This window comes from Podarcis pityusensis, assembly GCF_964106645.2.
Source record: "Podarcis pityusensis genome assembly, chromosome: 12".
NCBI classification, from domain to species: domain Eukaryota; kingdom Metazoa; phylum Chordata; class Lepidosauria; order Squamata; family Lacertidae; genus Podarcis; species Podarcis pityusensis.
This window is the reverse complement of record NC_138037.1, coordinates 13,365,728-13,386,587: the sequence shown is the minus strand read 5'-3', so window position 1 is coordinate 13,386,587 and position 20,860 is coordinate 13,365,728. Positions and strand designations below refer to the sequence as shown.

Genomic DNA, 20,860 nt, shown 5'->3' with positions numbered 1-20,860 from the left:
GGCAAAAGGAAAGCTGAGGATTGCAAGAATGCAAAGATGAATAAGATCATGCATAGGGAGAAAGAGATTTGTGCATAGTGATCCTGACCACTGCCTGGGATGTAACGAGACAAAAACCTTAAGGCAGAACTTGTGTTTTCCACATCTTTCTTTTTTAAAAAAGAAGTCCCACACACATATCTAATCTTTTCAGCCATAAAGTCTAAAGTAAAGAAAATAGAAGACATGCTTCTCAGGACTCTCCAAAGGTCCTATTTCCTATTCTCCTGGACCAGTGATGAACTGATATGATACACAGCAGCTTCCATAATTCACATCACATCAATAGCTTGTGCTTCTCATAGATGGTGAGTTGCTAAGAGGTTACAGGACCCACCAGGTCTCTGCACCCACTTCTTTGGATCAGCTCACTCAGATGCCCTTGACTGCCATGTCTCCCTAAATGGCTGCCCATGGATTTGAAGTACAAGGTGTCTGGTTGATGGGAGTCTGCAACCCTCTAGAAGAGACTACCAGCATCATGCAATCCTGAGACCTGCACTCTGGGGTTCATTCACCTTATTCAAGAACCAAAGAGTCCAAGCAACTTGCCAAGTAAAAGGGTAACTGTTCACACCGGCATGGCAGAATTGACATTTTACTAGAGGTATTGCAAGAATTCAAGGTTCCTACTACAAGGAAGTACTAAAGCTCGGTGTAGCCTAGCCTTATGTTCCAACCAGCATAAACCAGTCTTTCCTAACCTAGCGTCTTCCAGATATTTTAGACTGCAGATTCTATTATCTCTGAACTTCAGCCTTGCTGGCATAAACTCTCCAGAAAGCAACTGAACCCACCAGAGGTGCCTTCATAACAAAGCTTGAGTTATCCGTAAGGAAGTGATGACCATCTGGAGCTGTCATCATCCATCCATTCATACACATTTGAGCAAGAGTATAAAAAAGCAGCTATGTTCAATGAATACAGTGGTACCTCGGGTTAAGTACTTAATTCGTTCCAGAGGTCCGTTCTTAACCTGAAACTGTTCTTAACCTGAAGCAAAGTTTTTAACCCGAGGTACTATTTCTGGGTTAGCGGAGTCTGTAACCTGAAGCGTATGTAACCTGAAGCGTATGTAACCCGAGGTACCACTATATAGGGCATCACTCAATGTGGCTATTGAAGATATCTGCTTACATCACACAGTCCCCTACTTGCTTTTGCAGGCCTTCCCCTTTTTCACAGAGACACAGATAAGCATAGCGAGTGGCTCCTTTGTTCTGTGACTTGAGCTTATCCAACTTCCCAGCTCAGTTCCACCGTTAGAAAAAGCCTTCATTTTTAGGCCTTTGGGTTTGTAAATCGACTGTTTTAGAGTTCTGTGCTTTTAAATCTGGCTGTTTCAAACCTGCATAACTTACCAAGGATTTTCCCAAGGTTTTAAGAGATACTGGCAGCCCCGCTGTTGCCACTACAAAGTGTCGTAGGTTAAAAACAAAGCAACCTCAGATACTAGGAATAAAATCCTCATGCGGCAAGCTATAAACCAACCACAGGAGACGCCCCAAAGGGCTGCCCCAGTTTTAAGGAACGGATTAGTTCTTGAGGCAAGACATAAAAGTAGAAATGAAAAAGGCAGGCAGAGCGCGCCAGGAGGAAAACTTTTACCGCCACAGAGACATTAAACAATATGAAAGAGGTGCTGGAATTTCTAACACATTGCTTAGTTCATCTCGTTAACCAGATTTAATGAGTGCTCATAAAAGCATGGTGTCATCCAAGGTGGTGCCACATTTTGTGCATGCTTTCCCTACTGGCTCATGCATCATTTGGTAAGGATGGCAAGATGGCTGTATGTAGTTGGTTACAAGCGAGTCCTGTGACAAAGAGCACTAGGAACTGGCGTGAAGAAGTAAGAGACAGGTCAAAGGGAAAGGAAGTCCTTAAGAACTATTGTATGTGCAAATCTAGGATGCTTTTGGATCATAGCACTGAAAAGTAGTATGACAATAGTTCTCAAATGCCACTAACAGGACTAACTGGGAAAACTGGCAGAACCCAGTGCAAGCTTGAAGCTAGAGTTTAATTCCAAGTTCAGACATAACATAACCCTGCCCAAGCTCATATTCTCTTGTCCTCAGTCTTAATTCTGAGTAAGGGAAGTAATCTACAAAACAAAGGGGACTTCTTATAATGACAAAGGCTTTGAGGAGCATATCAGGACACTATTAAACAGTGAAGGATGGACACACTATTAAACTGATTTTAAGAAGGATGTTTACTTCCTCTTCTACTGCCCATGACTTTTCTTTTTAAGGAGGTGCCCTTTCTCAGCTGTAAGAGAACATAATGTCTCCTTCACCAGTCCCCACTAAATAGGACCAAGTCTCATCCTTGCACGGGAGAACTTCTCAGTTGATTTTTCAGAATATAAGATACATCTGACCTGCTGGCCCTCTGCTGTGATTTAGGTGATACAGTAATTGCTCGGTTCGTTTAAGGACAGCAAATCCACAGTCAGCACTACCTTATCCTAAAGTAGCCTGTGGGTTGCTCAGATTTGTTTCTATATAGCCCTGGAAGCCAGTATGTGGCTGGCCAGCCTATTGCTACATCAGAACAGAATGTCACTGTGTTGTGGCTTGTGCACTTATATGATTGTGCAATTTGTACTAAGTTTAATGGGGATATTTTTGGGAGGGGGTAGGTATGATTGTTTGGGGAAGAAGAAGCACATGTACAAAGGCTGCTCAGGGAAATGAATGTTGCTTCCACATGCTTCAGTAGCAACGCTGGCCCAAGATATTTTGCTACTTGTGGCAGAAGGGAAATAGCACCCCTTCCTTCCAAATCAAAGTGCATGGTATCCGATTTTGGCACCTGAATCAGAAAATCCCCAAAACGCTTCTCCCATTTCCTAGGAGAAAAAGAAAGGCAATAAATAGTGATACAGTTAAAAAAAAACACAACTTCATAACTTGCTGCTCTTTCGTGACACCCAAAGTCTGCTGCCTGAGGCAGGCGCCCCATTCTGCCTACTGGTAGGGCTAGCCCTGAATAGCAAAAGGAATTTCTTCTACACAGAAGCTCAGTCCCAATAAGACTGAGGCCCTGTTTGTGGGTGGTTCCCTAGACTGGATGGATGAGAGGTTGCCTGCTCTTGATGGGGTGACACTCCCACTGAAGGAGTGGCTAGACAACTTTGGAGTCCTTTTGGATCCTTTGCTGTCATTTGAGGCTCAGGTGGCCTCAGTGGCGCAGAGTGCTTTCCATCAGCTTTGGCTAGTGGCCCCGGTGTGCCCCTATCCGGACAGGGACAGCCTAACTACTGCTATCTAGGCTCTGGTAACCTCTAGGTTAGATTACTGCAATGCGTCTGCCTCTTAAGATGGTTCAGAAACTTACGCTGGTGCAGAATTCAGCAGCCAGGTTGCTCAGTGCGACAAGACCAGGGGTAGGCAACCTTCTCAATCCGGCCCATGGACTGTCCGAGAATCAGCCTGTTTTTACATGAGTAGAATGTGTCCTTTTATTTAAAATGCATCTCTGGGTTATTTGTGGGGCATAGGAATGCGTTCATTTTTTTCTTCAAAATATAGTCCGGCCCCCCACATGGTCTAAGGGACGGTGGACCGGCCCACGGCTGAAAAAGGTTGCTGACCCCTGGACAAGACAGTTTGAGCATCTTACACCGATCCTGGCTGCCAATTCTGGGCCCAATTCAAAGGGTTGGTTTTTACCTATAAAGCTAAACGGCTCAGGACTGCTTTCCTTCAACAAGGCATTTTGCTGATTAACAATCTATGGCATTTTAAATGTGTTCATGGGAAGTGGGGTGGATATTGGTTTTGGTTTTGTTTGTTTTCTTATGTATTTTGTATTTTTCTGTTGCGAACAGCACTGAGATCTTTGGATGAAGGGTGGTATACAAATTTAATAAGTCATCATCATATCTATGCAGCCAGCTAGGGCTGTTTAATGATAAGTCTCTCTCTCTCTCTCTCTCTCTCTCTCGCCTCAAGCCTAACCAGTTCCTAAATTATAACACTCTTTTCATTCCACGTTTGAAGACTGGTTTTCCACCGGTACCATTAAAGGCGGCTCAGATGGCAAAGTTTCAAACACCAACCACCATGCACAGGAAGTCATGAGGTCTGGATGATGATGAGTAGGAATGTACATGTGCTTTGACTGATCCGGTTTCTCTTCCACTCCATAAAGATTGCAGTTCAGGGACAGAAACGTAGGAAGTTGGCTTGTGATAGGTCAGGCTGCTGTCTACTCTGACTCACATCAGCTCTTGGGAGTGTCAAGCAAATAGCTCTACCATCACCACCTGTGCCAAGGCTTTTAACCTGGAAGTATGCAGGGCTCTGATCTAGCACTGAGCCTGAGAACTACCTGTACATTCCTACATACATTCAGCCAGGTCCCATTTAATTCCCTACCCATGGGCCACCACAACTTGTCCAGTAACTTGGAGAAATGCAAGGTAGATCATTTTTTAGGGGGGAGGTGACAACAGAGACTTTCTTCCTGCACCTCCCAGTCCCCAGAACATCTTCTGCGACATTTACTGAAAACTAGCATTTAGAAGTTAGAATCAGCACTGCTATGTTCCTTATAATTAAAGCATGCTAACGCCAAAACATCGCAGTGATGAATAGTTATTCCTTACAGTAATTATGCTGGGGGGGGGGGGAGAGTTTCATATTTGTTTTTCCCCAGCTTACTGAAATAGGGTTTTCTTCTCCCCATGCAATTAACAGTATTGGCTTTATTCCTCTCTAACCCAATTAAAATTCTCTTATGAAAAGAGTTCTTAGGCAGAACGGCTAGGATTCAAAGCTATCACACAAGCAACTGATAATTTGAATGTTAAAACTAGCTGCTTCTTTCATCTGATTGTTATAGCCAAATTTAATTGTAAAATGACTTAAAAGGTAATTCCAATCATGCTGATGTGTTAATTGTTAACTGCAACGCTGGAGATCTTTTCCAAAAAGAGACTTGTGTGGCTCAATTGTTTGGGTCTGACTTCTTCATTCAGTCACGCAAGTCCCTTTTGGATAGGAGTTTGCATTTATGTGTAACCAAGAACCTCACTTTACCCCAAAGGGCTGGCCCAGAATCAAACAAAAAGGGCAGAGCTTTATTCTTTAGCAGATAGCTCAGTAGGTCTTAATCTCAGGGTCGTGGGTTCAAGACCCACATTGGGCAAAAAGATTCCTGCATTGCAGGGGGTTGGACTAGATGATCCTCAGGGTCACTTCCAACTCTACAATTCTATTCTGAGGGTCAGCAAGTGTTCACTATTTAATGGACATCTTAAGGAAACCTAAGAGCTACAGGAAGACTTTGAGAAGTTGTGGCAGCATCTTAAACTGTGGCATGAAGAAGAAATGGAAGTGTACAATATATAAATATAAAAGTATGGGCTGGAAACTAGATCATGGTTGCTTCATCCCCTTGATCCCTTGACTTGCTGTTTAGGAACCATGTTTCTACTCTGCTAATGTCTAGCAGAAGACAACATGTGATGTTGATGCTCTTGAGTTTCTTTGCCCCGGCTCCATGAGCAGCAGCCAATTAAGCAGAACCGGGGGTGAGGCAAAGCATGAGCCCAACGTCTCCTGAAGGTGAAGGGACCCCTGACCATTAGGTCCAGCCGTGGCCGACTCTGGGGTTGCAGCACTCATCTCGCTTTATTGGCCGAGGGAGCTGGAATACATGTCATGTGGCCAGCATGACTAAGCCGCTTCTGGCGAACCAGAGCAGTGCACGGAAACGCCGTTTACCTTCCCGCCAGAGCAGTACCTATTTAGCTACTTGCACTTTTGACATGCTTTTGAACTGCTAGGTTGGCAGGAGCAGGGACCGAGCAACAGGAGCTCACCCCGTCGCGGGGATTCAAACCGCCGACCTTCTGATCAGCAAGTCCTAGGCTCTGTTGTTTAACCCACAGCGCCACCCGCGTCCCAACATCTCCTGTAATACCCCTAAATTATTGGCTCTCAAACTTTTTGTCTCTTGGCCACACTTTCAGAATTTTATATATATATATATATATATATATATATATGGAATACATTTGGAAACGCAACTAGGATTGTCCTCAGTATCACTTGATGTTCTTGCTCTCATTTTGAAAAATACCTATCCATATTCTGCCAAAAAATAAAACAATTATAATTTGCTACACTGAAATGTTTACATGTTTCCTTGGTTGTCCTTGAATCTTCCTGCCCACACCTGCCACCCTCTTCTCCTGCACCAGTGTGGCAGGTCACACACCCTTTGAGAACCACTGGTCTAGAATGACTGAAGCTATCCAAGGTGGAATGTTGCAGAAGCATTTACAAGGCAATACGTGGTGTTAGATAACTTGTTGGAATTGGTGTTAAATGAATCTTCAGCATTGCAAGGCATATTCCCAAAGGTCTGTTCGGGTTACATGATAAAACCTGAATAAACAGGAATCTCTCTTAACATCTTTCAGAGTCGCAATAATATGAATTAGCTTAGCCTAGCTGGTAGGACAAGAAAATCCCCAATCCACCATATTATCCTGTGTCTGAACACAACACTCTTAACTAGAAGGGGGGAAATGATATAATGAAGTCTATACATTCTAGCCAGCAGAGGGCAGTACTACACACTGAGAAAGATCAACTGAGAAAGATCAACAGTGAAGTAATCTGTCAACACTTTTAATAAGGAATAGGTTTTCAGTGTATGCCTTATAAAAGGGTAAAAGGCATGTTGACAAGTCAGTACATTTGCTGAAGATGCGTACTTCAAATTTACTGACAACTCTTCACTGTCAGAAGCAAAACTGCATGCATCTGTTCTGCAGTTTGTGGAAGGGCAAAGAGGCAATTAGCAACCGATATTCGTGAAACAAAGGCTTGGAGGGCAACCAAAACATAGCGATGAGCGTAAGAGAAGAGGGTCATTTGCAACAGCATTAAAGAAGCGATGACACAGTGATGATTAGATGCATTGCAAAAAGACCTGTGAAACTGAAGAGGGTGGTCTATTGATGGATATGAGCAAAGATGGCCAAAATAAACCTTCATTTTCAGAGACAGTACATCCAGAGTCCCTTAAAAAATGCCAAATGTAGGAGACAAGCAACAGAGAAAGGCACTCAACAGACAGTGCTGGCTTGGGATGAGTTCAGCCATAAACTAGCAGTGAGTGATTGGGCAAATCTCCTTCCCCTTCCCTCCCACACCTTAGCCTCAATTCTAGATCTGTAAAATGGGCGCTTTTTCAGAACTGTTGTAAACATCTGTTCTAAGATTGTAAAGAACTTTGCACACTTAATAGGAGAAATGACTCCTTCTCATAGGACATTGCAGAGTTAAGAGAGAGGGAGTTTACTGGTGAAGCAAGACTCAGCTTGCCATTCTTGAGGGTGAAGCGGCAATAAATGTATTCCAGAACAAGGTATGACTGAAGCAGGGAAACACCAACTGTGGGACAAAGCTCTGACAAGATGGTACAGCTTCTTCTCTCACACCCTGGCCTCAGGCTGCATCTCATCTCATTGTACTTTTTTTTTTGGGGGGGGGGTGAAGAGAATGGAGAGCTTGCTTTGTCTCATGTTGGGATCACCATTACAAATGAACCTTTGTGCAACCTAATGGAAAGCGGTATACATGCTTTTAAGCATCTAAAAAGCACAAATTCTGCAGGAGTGCAACAGTTATTTCTAATTATTGTTCAGCCCATGCTTGGGGGGGGGGGAGCAAGAAGATGTCACTGTAAAAACAATTTAAAATACAGTGGTGCCCCGCAAGACGAATGCCTCGCAAGACGAAAAACTCGCTAGACGAAAGAGTTTTCCGTTTTTTGAGTCGTTCCGCAAGACGAATTTCCCTATGGGCTTGCTTCACAAGACGAAACGTCTTGCGAGTTCTTGCGAGTTTGTTTCCTTTTTCTTAAAGCCGCTAAGCCGTTAATAGCCGCTAAGCCGTTAATAGCCGCTAAGCCGCTAATAGCCGTGCTTCGCAAGACGAAAAAACCGCAAGACGAAGAGACTCGCAGAATGGATTAATTTCGTCTTGCGAGGCACCACTGTAGCTTTCCTTTCACCTCCCAAAACTATGCATTCCCAGAATACTGCCCTGCTCCCACTCACACTAATACAACATTGCTGAAATACCGATTTAGACCAAAAAAAGCTACCATGATTCTTTGAGAACTTACTTCCAAATGCTGGTGTCAAGCTATCTCCTACTACCACCCCACTCTTCACATTTTTCCCTGTCAAGTTCCCCAGTGTACAATTTATATTTCTCTTTGCAACAGGCCTCTATTTGCAAAGCAGACTGAATGCCGCTTTGCTTCAGCGACATGGTTACATCATTGTGCCTCCAGATCAAAGCTTCATAGACAAATCAAGGATTAATATTTATTTTGCCAAATTAATTAGTGCATATGGCAAGGCTGGCGTCATTCAAAAACAGTACAGTGAAAAACAAAGGACTACAGTAAACTGGACACCGGTGAATGGTCTCGCAATGGTGGCTGCCAGAAAACAGCTCTGCATGGAAGAAAATGAAAATCTGCACCAATTACAATGCATTTGCTGCAACGGCATTTGAGATTCTTGAGCAAAATTTGGAAGCTTTTGGCCAAATATTTTGCAAAGATCATGAATGGACAGCAAATACTTGCCATCCTCAGCCTCAACAAGCAGGAGGCAGTATCCTTCCAAGCACATCAGAGCAAAGTTAGATACCATCTGCTGCATACTGAAAACCTCACCAAAAGCTCTGGAGAGTTCAGGAGAGCTGCCTTGTTGCTTTTAAGGTTTCCTCTTAAATTATGCACGTTAGAGTCGACTCTTTTAAAAGGATAGCTCAGATTCCCAAGTGATGCCATTTTGTGCTAGACGCTGCCATCGCTGTGTTAACTACAGCAGTGTGCATATCACTATGTGCAATCAAATGTTTATATATCAAGAAGCTCTAGTTAGAGATTTGCTTAGGAACACACTGAATTAATGAAGCCAAGAGGCTGCAGGGGTCAGCAAACTTTTTCAGCAGGGGGCCGGTCCACTGTCCCTCAGACCTTGCCGGGGACTGGACTATATTTTGAAAAAAATAAATGAATGAATTCCTATGCCCCGCAAACAACCCAGAGATGCATTTTAAATAAAAGGACATATTCTACTCATGTAAAAACACGCTGATTACCAGACCATCCGCAGGCCGGATTTAGAAGGCGATTGGGCCGGATCCGGATCCAGCCCCCAGGCCTTAATTTGCCTATCCATGGGCTTCGGTAACTGGAAAACCATTACAGTGGTACCTCGGGTTACATACGCTTCAGGTTACAGACTCTGCTAACCCAGAAATAGTGCTTCAGGTTAAGAACTTTGCTTCAGGATGAGAACAGAAATCGTGCTCCGGCGGCACGGCGGCAGCAGGAGGCCCCGTAGGCTAAAGTGGTGCTTCAGGTTAAGAACAGTTTCAGGTTAAGAACGGACCTCCGGAACAAATTAAGTATTTAACCCGAGGTACCACTGTACTTTATTACTACATTTTGTGCTAACACATGTCCTACAAAGACCACCCTCCCTCTCAATTTAGCATTCAGCATTCATTTTAGTAGACTAAATGCCCAATGGGGAGCTGCTTTGGGGGGGCTGCAACCTTCTATTGATTTGGCAGTACACAGCACGCTAAAAATCCTGAAGCCTTTTCCAACACAGGGAACCTTCAGAGTTCAAAATACTGCCAGTTCCATAGCTCGTACAAATGCTTCTGAATATTAAAATTTCTTTCCAGCAAGTGTTTGAAATTCCAGAAAAACCCACAACACTTGCAGCACTTCCAAATAAGGCAAAGTTATAATAAAAATCAACTTGCTTTTTCAAAAACATGAATGCTTTGCTATATCCCATCATGTATTTTTTTAAACAAGAACTTATGCTGACATATGTTCTACTTAAAAAAAACAAAAACTTGAAATATCCCAGTGTCTGATATTATGTGAAAAGTCACTTTTTTAAAAATTCCTGGCCAAACAATGCTTGGTAGACATGAGACTGAAATCATCTAGGAACCATTTAAGGAATGTCAAAGCAGCTGTGAAATCACTAGCATGTGGCATTTTGCAAGTCTGGAAGAGATTTATTTGTTTTTTTAGCTCATCCCTGCCTATGTTTACTCAGAAGTAAACCCCACAAAGTTCAATGGGACTCAGAGCAGTACATATACCCCTTCCTCCAGTTTTATCATCACAAAGACACTAGTAGGTAAAGCTGAGACCTAGGCAACTACAGCAGATTTGAAACCAATTCCAGCCTACACTCTATCCTCTACCACCCTGGCTCTCAGTGTTCTTGCAGCGCCAGCTGAACCATTTAAGGACACTGTCACATTCTAGATAATCACAACAGCTTTGGAGATGATGCCACCTTCCTCTGTTATCTATAGATCTGCAAAAAGATCTGCAAAAATAAACTAGGTGGTCTCTGACTGGACAATATAAGCTTGTGATCGTATGAAGACAGATCAGAATGAGAAGAACAACTTGAGAGAAATGAGAGTGGGAAACAGAAAATGGAAATGGTGGAGGGTAGTAAATTAGAGGAAATAAAGTTTTGCGCTATGGAGACATGGCTGATGTTTCATGGGCAATTCCTTCCTGGTTTCTGCAATCTCAGGTGATCTCACTCTATGACTTTCAGTCTACATTTGTGACAGTGCACTGTGTTCCGACAGCCTTGAGCAATTCAGAGAAGACAAACAGGGAAATTCCCATTCTTCCGGGATGTTTCTCTGCTTTTAAGTTGTATGAATTTACTAAGAGCTCTTCCAAGAATGAATTTTCAACTGCAGGTGTGGTGTAAAACATTACACAAGACCGTAATGCAGAACACCCAATGTCTCACCTTCAGAAAGCAAGGCCCTTTCGGTAGTTTTCACAGCACCCTGTTACAGCCTCCTATTTTTGGAAGATTTGATCTGGCAGGCCTAAGCCACAGACAAACTATTTTGAAACCAAGCTCACTCTTATGGTCGAAGAATGCCTAGCCGTTTGCCAAACAAAAGCTCTGCCGAACCAATGAAGGCATGGCAGCCTGATATGTGACGTGCCAAAGGTCGCCGCCAGAGCATGACAAGTTTCATTTCAGTATGTTCCTCTGAGCTCAGTTCTTTTCGTACCCTGAACCGATTGCAGCAGCACAAACAAAACAAGCATGCTTCTGGTAATTCAAGAAGATAATGCATTCTTGGGCCCCTGCCCTAACGTCAGGGACGGACTGAGATGGATATGAAGCAGACACTGTACCCTTACACTGAAGCAAGCGCTCTAGTCCCCACCTCACCTCACCTCTGCACCTGCACCACACCCTGAATATAGAACACAGCTATGAAAGGCCTACTAGTCAAATCAAGGTCCACGCACACAGTGCCAGCGTCCAAAATTTCCCAGGTGCCAGATTAGCAATGGACACCTTCAACCATCTGGTCTCTCCAGCTGTCTTAAGCAGGTAAGCAGAAGAGCTGCATCACTGCATTCATATCCCACCTATTCCTCTGAGGAGTACATGGTTCACGCTCCTCCACAGTTAATCCCTATGACGACCCTCTGAGGTAGGTCAAGAGGCTGGGACTGGCCCAAGGTCACCCAGCGAGCTTCGTTCCCGAGTGGGGATTTGAACCCTGATCTCCCAGGTCCTAGTCCGGCACTCTAACCACTGCACCACACTGGCTCCCTAGAGTACTTCTGATATGGGGCAGCTATATAAATTAAGTTGGTAAATAAATATAGGGGAAAGCAAAAAGTCACTTAGGGAAGGATCTGAAATATTTTCCTTGAACATGGGTAGGCAAACTAAGGCCCGGGGGCCGGATCCGGCCCAATCGCCTTCTAAATCCAGCCCATAGACGGTCCGGGAATCAGCGTGTTTTTACATGAGTAGAATGTGTCCTTTTATTTAAAATGCATCTCTGGGTTATTTGTGGGGCATAAGAATTCATTCATATATATTTTTCCAAAACATAGTCCGGCCCTCCACAAGGTCTGAGGGACAGTGGACCGGCTCCCTGCTAAAAAAGTTTGCTGACCCCTGTCCTTGAAGCTTGAATTTATTTTATTCTGCGTTGTTCTATTTCACATTTTCATGTGTTGTAAAGAGCTTTGAAATTATTTATTTAAAATATATAACAGTATAGAAATGGAACAATTTTTATTATTATTATTATTCATTCCTCCACTGGAGGGAAAAATGGTGCCTAGACAGTACGTTGTGGCAACCATAACCTAGGTTTTAAGGTGTCATTTGGCACCTTATGTATCCGAGTTTCTAACACTGCACAGTGACAGGCATGGATATATGTATGGTATGGTTAATCAGCATCCTATCCCATTATACTAGAACCAAGACCCTTCCTTTCAGCTGTGCAAGTAGCCCACTAACTCCAGGATGGTTGTGCAGTTTTCTCCCTACTCAGGTGGTAGAATATACAACACACATATGCACCCCTGACAACTGTTCCCCATAAATCCTTACAGAAAGCTTCTCCCAGGTCTGCACTCCATCAACTCTCCTCATGAAGGACAGGAAGAAATCATCAGTCCCAGGACAAGGCAGAGAGTGTCTAATGAAAAGGAGGCCACAGTCAAACAGCGGCTGCCCAGCATCACTGCCAAGCAATCCTTCCCCAAGAGTATTATTGTTCATTATTAATGCATATACCCCTTTAGGTCGAAAAAGGCTTCTAAGTGGTTTACAGGATTAAAAGCCAATTTCACCAACATTAAACTATAAGCCTCCATAATTAAAGCACGCAATAAAACAACCCCATTAAAACAACACAGCAATTAAAACAGGTCAAGAGATCAAGGGAATGCGTGTAATCAGGTGCGTCTTCAGGAGCCAGCGGAACGCCAGTGCAGATGGGGCCTCCCTTATTTCAGCAGAGAGGTTATCAGCAAATGCGTCACAATGGTTAAGGTATCTGTGTCCTGAAGGGCACAGTTGTTGATCCACCAGCCAAAGATACAGATAGGGTATCCAGTGGACACGTAGCCCAAGACTAGTGGCTTGCAAAAGTAGCAGGCAGCCATCTAAGCCAGCCTTTCTCAACCTGTGGGTCCCCAGATGTTGTTGAACTACAACTCCCATCACCCCTAGCTAGCAAGGCCAGAGCTCAGGGATGATGGGAGTTGTAGTCCAACATCATCTCGGGACCCACAGGTTGAGAACCGATGCTGAGCAGCACAGTATAAAGCTGTTAGTAAAACTAATCCAGCGTCCTTTCCCAAAATTGTAGTGCACTGTCACAGCTAAATATATTGACAGAAAAGCCTTCCATTCAATCTCACGACACCCACTGTCTCCCTTAAGTTAGCCTTAAGCAAGCCACAATTCTCTGACCCTCCGATTCCCCATCTACAACATGGTAACAAGGTTATTGTACAGAAGATACATTTGAAGTGCTTTGAACACTGGAATGCACAGTATAAATACCGGCTGCTATCGATAGTAAGCAGGTCTTGCTTTCTGATAACTGCAGCCTTTTATTTGAATGCCTGTCTTAAGCTCAATAATTTACGTTGCAGTGGTATCTTTTGACGGGTATTTGGCACTCAAAGAATTGCTCATTGCCATGATGGGATGTCCCAACCAGTTTATGTTTACTCAGCAGACTGCAAAGTTTGCTGATCCGGGCTTTATAATTCTGTGAAACCTCATACAAGCCCCATAAGTACTCAGGATAGATGCCAAAGGCACAGCTCCTATTAGAGCACAGCCAACAGGTCTGGTGTAATGGAAGTTTTAGAATCTTTTAGAAGAAAGCTTGGTTGCTTAAGAAATGCAGTCAAGTCACAGACCTCTCATTCCAAGGATGAAATGGGAGGTGGGGACTGAATGAAGCCTCCTCAGCACTGAAGAAGTAAAATCCTGGAGAGACACCCATTTCACACCAATCATCCTTTCGTAACTTCTCAGTGGCTGGAAGGTCTGATAAAACAAGGAATGCCCACAACCACCAAGTGTAACAAGCTAAATATGCAGCTATGGATTGCATGTCTGTCAGAAGGTCTCACACCTTACACACAAGTAGTCTCACACAGGTTGTGCACCACACACAAGAGGCATGACACTCCCTGGTCTCCACAGAAGGCAGCCCTTTGCTTTTTAGGGGTTTGCTTCAAGATGTTTCATGTTGTCTATTCGATGTGCATCTTTCTCTTTCCATGTATGGAAATCATGCAGTAACCTGCAGTACCTGACAACTTGAAGGATATTCTTTCCCACATGTATCTACCAGTGCATTAAGAGCTTCATCAGATACCCTTCTCCTGGTGCTCTACTGAAATTAGGTAGGGGGCAACAGCAAAGAGCACCTTCTCAGCTTCAGTACTGTTTATGGAATGTTCTACTCAGGAAAAGCTCGCCTGGTGCAATTCTTAGGCTTTTTTCAACAGCAAAGCCCTTCAAATGTTCCCAACCTTTTAAAAATGGCTAGTTAGCTGCTGTGGATATTGTGCCTTTATCCCACCATTTCTTCTAGGAAAAAGGATTTTTCATGCAGCACACAGTTAAACTAAGGAACTCGCTTCCACAAGAAGCGGTGATGGCACCAACCTAAAGATCTTTTGAAAAGTGTTAAAATTCATGGAGAGAGCTATTGATGGCTACTAGTCATTATGGCTATTCTCTGCCTCTACAGTTGGGATGCATCAATGCTTCTGACTACCAGTCGCTGGAAACCACAGGAGAGTGCTCTTGCGCTTGAATCCTGCTTGCTGGTTTCCCACAGGCAACGGGCTGGCCACTGTGAGAACAGGATGCTGGACTAGATGGGCCATCGGCCTCATCCAGCACATTCTTATGATGTTCTATTTTTATTGCGACTTTTTTTTCTATTGTCTCAACAGTTGGAACGTATTTAAATGTCTGTAATGCTACCTTGGGAATTTTGTTCCCTGGTGCAGGATAGAAAATCGTTTAAGTAAGAAAGAATGTTCTATTGTCAAACTAAGAAAGGACTGATAAGTTAACCTTCTTCCTAAACTTGAACATATGTTTACCATAACATCTGAATGACAGTTTTTCCTTGCTTCAAGAATAAAGAGAGAGATTATCACCAGCTGGGGAAAAGTAGCTTTGTGCTATTATGCTAGCATGTTTTAAAATGTTTGGGACTGCTAAAGACCTTGAGTTAAGATTATGCAAAAGTAGTAAATTGCAAAATTATTTGCCCTTCGTAGTTTAAAGGCTACTTTCCTCAAGGAGAATTAGTGAGGCATCTGCTGCAACCCATTAGTATATAGAAGATATGCAAACTTTCTGGTTGCACAAGCATCTTCTTCGGGTAAATTATGGAATAAGAGTCACTCCTGCACTGCTTGGTAATGTCAGAAATTAATGGTCATACAGTGGTACCTCAGGTTAAGTACTTAATTCGTTCCGGAGGTCCGTACTTAACCTGAAACTGTTCTTAACCTGAAGCACCTCTTTAGCTAATGGGGCCTCCCACTGCCACCACACCGCCACCGTGTGATTTCTGTTCTCATCCTGAAGCAAAGTTCTTAACCTGAAGCACTATTTCTGGGTTAGCGGAGTCTGTAACCTGAAGCATATGTAACCTGAGGTACCACTGTATAGGGAAAAACTTGCTCTGCAGCTCCTTCCCACATTAGCTTTGCAACTCTCAGAAACTGGAGCAATGCTGGAAAGAACTGTGGCATAAAAAGGAGCCGCAAATGGCTGAAGGAGCAAAGTTTAGTGCAGCCTTAAAATCCCACCAGTTTTCATGAAGCAGAACAGAATTCAGATTCTGCAGAAACAAATGAATGGGTTTATTTTTAAAGTAGTAGTCTGACATAGAGGGCAGGTTTCCTCATCAATCAAATACAACGCAGCAAACGCCTATCTAGGGAAATCTTGTACCAAGTCACACCTACACATTCTGGCAAGCAAGGAAGCCTTTCCTGGCAGTATTCTCAAGCAAACCAGTTATCCTTGTAGGCAAGTGTTGCCGTGTTTTAGAAAGCCCCAAAGACCATTGCACACACTGGACACCATGCAAAGAGGAAGTTACCTGGCTCCGGTGGAAATAAAAGCGTTATAAACCAAGGAAGTACAAAACTAAAGGAAAACCCAAAACGAATCTAAGAATGGTTTTGTTCTCAAGGGGAATAAACAGACCCTAAGTAAGTTTCAGCTAATAAAACAAAGCACTGGAAGGGGGCTTAAAGACAGTGTGCTAATTCACGGTGCTCTCCTAAAACCTGTCAATACTAACAGAAGTGTTTTCTTTTTTTTTTTTTAAAATCATATTTATTAAAGTTTCCAAAAATATAAAAATACAAAGAAAAAAGAAAAAGAAAAAAAGATATTTAAAAACCTTACTTTCATTGCCTACTTTCTGGGACTCCCCCCCTCCCCCCCCCCCGACTGTATTCCCCTTTCCTTAATTTGGTTCTACAAGCTCTCACTCCCAATTTGAAGCTTAATTTGTTTAACCCACTATCCAAATTGAATTGTACAAATCTTACCACCGTCCCACATCATTAACAAGAAAAGAAAAAAGATTTTCCCCAAGATCCACCCCAGTTCCTTCCACGAATTCCCTTTTTTTAAACACGTCCAATCAAAATAAAATGACATGCGTAAGTTATGTAAAGAAATAGAAAATAAGAGATATAGAAAAATTCAAAAGATGGTTACACAGCCTTTGGATTCCAAATCTCCCCCCCCCCTTCCCCGGTTTGAATTCCCCATGTCCATCAGTCTATACATTATCAGCTTGGAAGTCTCAATTCATAACCAGATTTCTCCCCGATTCCATCTTGCCGGTTTTCTTTTAATTTATTAATTTTAATAATATTTAACTTCAAGTGTCCAATCTAACAAAGGCCTTTAATTTCCTTGATCTTTACCACTCCTCCCGTTGTTCTTTCCGTGTCGTAATCAGTCCTTTGTTCTTCTTGTTCCTCACTTTCTCAGGTTTCTTGTCCTGTTCAGCTGCTAAAACTTTCTAATTCAGAAATCTGGTATCTCTACAGAGGTTTGTTATTCAGGAACAAAAACTTACGTCCAGTCCCTTCCTTTCTTCAATAGAAAATTCTATTGTCTCCTTTAATGTAAATACCTCTGTAGACAAAATACTATTTCAGTTTTGCAGCTTTCCCAGAAGATAACAAGTCCTGTGCGAATCCCAGAGTATTTTTCCACTTACGACCGTTCTTGTAATGTCCCGAAACCCCTCTAGGGGGATTGTAATAACTTTGTATCCTCTAATCAAAAAGTCAAATTGTTGCTTATTTTCCAACAGTTTGTATCCATATTATAGCAAATTGTAACAAAATTAACCAGCAAAGTCCTCATAACAAAGTCCTCTTTATATTCTCCAGCTTTGACAGCTACTTTGACAGCTGTCAAAGTCTCTGTCTCTCTTCACCAGGCTCCGCGAATCGCCCCGGTTCCCGGGGGGGGTTGCATTTTTCTTCTCACCCTCCACTCTTCTCCTCCAGCACAGTTCTTATAATTTCCCATCGTGAAATTAATGATTTTTATCAGGAGTATACTTCCCTTTGGACCTTGGTTACCCAGTCCTTGTTTTGGAATGCTTACAGTAGGGGGGGGGGATTGACTTCCTTTTTAAATCGCCCCCGCTCGTGCCAAATCCGAAATTTTGAACCCGGTTTCCCAATTACTCACGGGTTGTTGTTAATAGTCCAAATTTTCAATGGAAGAAGTCAGCGCTCTCCGTCGAATGGCATGCGGCTGCGCTCGGCAGGGAAAGCAGAAGACTCAAAGCACCACGCCGCTCCCCGGCACCCGATCCGAAGCCTTTAAAAAGGCTCCTTCACGAGTCGGGAGGGCGCTAATGGTGCAAGCCGAGTCACCCATGTCCACGGACTCCGTGCCCGTGGTTTTTAAGGGTCCCCACGTCGCCGGCGCGGTAGGACCCAGCCCCTGCCGAGCAGACTCCCTCCGGAGCTCGGAGGGAGTCCGCCATTCGGCGATGGCGCCAACCCGGAAGTCCGTCCTAACAGAAGTGTTTTCTAGCCTGAAGGTAAGCCAGACTGCTGGTGGATCCAACTGAAGATGATGACTAAGAGTCCACACATTTCGCCTTGTCTAGAAATGTATTATTGCCAGAAGCCTTGTGGTTGCCTTGCACAGCAGTTCCAAAAGTCAGTACAGTACGAGATCAGGAACAATGGTCTGCTCCCCTCGTCAGATTCCTGCTGAAAGAAGGGCAAGCCCCAACCCTTATGCTGAGTTAGCTATAGAGAGGCGTGTGGCAAATATCCCTGACTTGCTTCTGAAGGTTGAGTGCCTCCAAAGTGCAGCATAGCTACTGGGAGAAGGTTCCAAACTGGAGAGGGGGCTGAATCTCACGCTTCTCATATTGCACTGCTGTGAAGATAACAACACCCTGCTCCCCTCCCTCCAGCTCTAACTGTGGGAGGAAGGCTGGAGCTTGTGATGAGGGGTCAGAAAACTTGAAACTTAGGAAACGTTTTTCAGGGAAGGACATACAAAGGAGCTACAATACTCCCCCCCCCCAAAAAAAAAATCCTATAAGAGAAAAACAGTTCTAGGAAAAGATACCGTGCATCAAGGGCTTGAAAAAGAGCTCTTGGCTGTTTATCAAAGATCTCTGCTTCCACCAGAGGAGTAAGCAAGCCAATACTTTACCTCTGACTGAGCAGCCTTTATTTAGTCCATCAGCTTGCAAACAGGCCTCTTGGAAATGCTTAACAGTACTAGTACTGTTCATTTTTAAAATTCTACTACCTGAACGATTATCTTGATTGCCTTCACTGTCAGGGTTACTGCTCTGAAGAGACAAGCATTCAAGCTTTAAACAAAAGTGCTTGTCACAGGTTGTCACCCAACACACAGGCAAGCTAGTACCTCGGAAGTATACTCCCGAGGCAATAATCTGACTGCTTTGCCACTTTCCCAAACCACTGGACACAGAAGGAGATACACATAATGTTCTAAATTTTCACCCTTTGGCACCGAGGAGGTTACTCTTCAGGGAGCTATCGTAATCAGAGAAAAACAAAATTTCTTCACAGTGAATGTGCAGTTCTTTTTTGATATGGCAGAAAGTGTACTGACTGTGGGTGTCATCTGGTCTCAAAAAAAACTATTTTAACATAACACAGACACCAGCTGACAAGCCACCAAGTCTTAGCTTGCACCATCTGCCCTAGATCACTCACTCTGGCCAGGTAAGCATCTTTAAACTGTCTGCAAGTTCATGAAAAGCAGCAGTACGCTTCAACACATTTTCTTATTTATTGTTGCACAACTTGCAGAATAGCTATCGAACTATTTATCTTGAGAGACTGGGAGCACTATTAAGCTGCCCTGCTCCAGGTCACATGGTTGTTGCTGCAGTATTGCTTGTATATTGCAACAGACACACACGGAATGTGTACATTAAATACACACACACACACACTTTTCTGTCTGAAAGTCTAGAGCTAAGGCCAGAGCTATAAAATGCAGTGTGCACTGCCTAGAGCCCATTTGGAATAGTGTTTAGAATACAGGACTAGAGTTTGGGAGACCAGATTCAAATTATGAAGCTCACTGGGTGACCTTGGGCCAGCCACTGTCTCTCAGCTTAATCTACCTTGTAGAGTTGTTGGGAGGGGGAGAACCATGTACATCATCTTGTCCCCCTTGGAAGAAAATGTAATAGTATATATATAATAATACTATGCCAATGCCTATCAAAATGGCTTGGGTCCTTCATTTCCCCAGTCTTGTCCTGGCAACCTTTTTTTGGTTTTGCCAAACAAAACAAAGACAAGTCCTGCCTACATACAGTCATACCTTGGAAGTCAAACGGTTCGACTTCCAAAACGTTCAGAAACCAAAGTGCAGTTTCTGAACGGCTCCAGGAAGCTCCTGCAGCTAGTCAGAAGCCCCGTCAGACATTCGGGTTCCAAAACGTCCTAGTACCAAGGCGTTCGGGATCCAAGGTATGACTGTATTGCTAAATGCCTCACATTTCAGAGCCAGTGAGATGGGTGGCTTCTCTATCCTTTCTCACTTCTCTTGCTTGAGCCCTTACTGCCATGCCACCTGATGCCTCCCCTTCTTTCCTCTCATATTAAAGCCAAGTCTTTGGTTGGATGGAACAAAAGCAATGGAAATACAGTCTCCCCACCCCAGCTAAGGTTAGTCCTAAATTTCAGCTGGTAAGGGGAAACTGTCTCCTGCCCTTTCCCCACACTAATTTCCACTGTGTCCTTATGCACTGTGTGACAGCTAGAATGTTGTGTGTGAAGCACACATGGGAAGAAGCCTGTCAACAAGGCGTTATAAATATTGAGATATATGGATTATAGAATTGTTGAATTGTAGAGTTGGAAGGGACTCAAAGTGTCATCCAGTCCAACCTGCTACAATGGTCTGACTCGGTATAATAAAGTTTCCCATCTTCCTAAAGATACTGTGTTCACACAGGCAAACCTTAAAAAATAGTAACATACCTTTGATACTTGTTTCGCACAATGAAACAATCACATCAATAGGAGTCAGGATTCTGAACACTAGTAACTTTTAGAATACTAAAACATTCTCACTCATTTTCAACCATAATCAGATTAAGCAAATGCATTTGCACAGATTTCTGGCTAAAATTAGATGGCGTTGAGTACAAAGAGCGCTCTTTGAATGAGAAAGTGGGGAGCAACGAAAACATGCACATTAGATGAAATGCAAATAGCAACGGCATCCTATAAAAGACTTGTTTGTTCCTGATATATAGAAATACACAAAATCAGTAGCTGCTACTGATTTGCCATTCTGTTTTCAATGCAGAAGGTTCAACCCAAGTTTTGTCACTACTTAGCATTCAAGGAATTCTTCCTG

The 20,860-nt window shown here is 43.3% G+C and overlaps 1 protein-coding gene and 1 long non-coding RNA gene across 2 annotated transcripts in view; both read right to left on the bottom strand.

Annotated features, from left to right (window-relative positions):
• Positions 1 to 20,860, bottom strand: part of DNAJB6 (DnaJ heat shock protein family (Hsp40) member B6) — a 64,067-nt gene that overhangs the window by 7,391 nt on the left and 35,816 nt on the right. The window lies entirely within an intron of this gene.
• Positions 161 to 13,190, bottom strand: LOC308459226. The gene is made up of 2 exons (XR_013977924.1): positions 9,529 to 13,190; positions 161 to 9,300 (listed from the first exon to the last, which is right to left on the bottom strand). It is a non-coding gene; the product is annotated as an uncharacterized lncRNA (long non-coding RNA).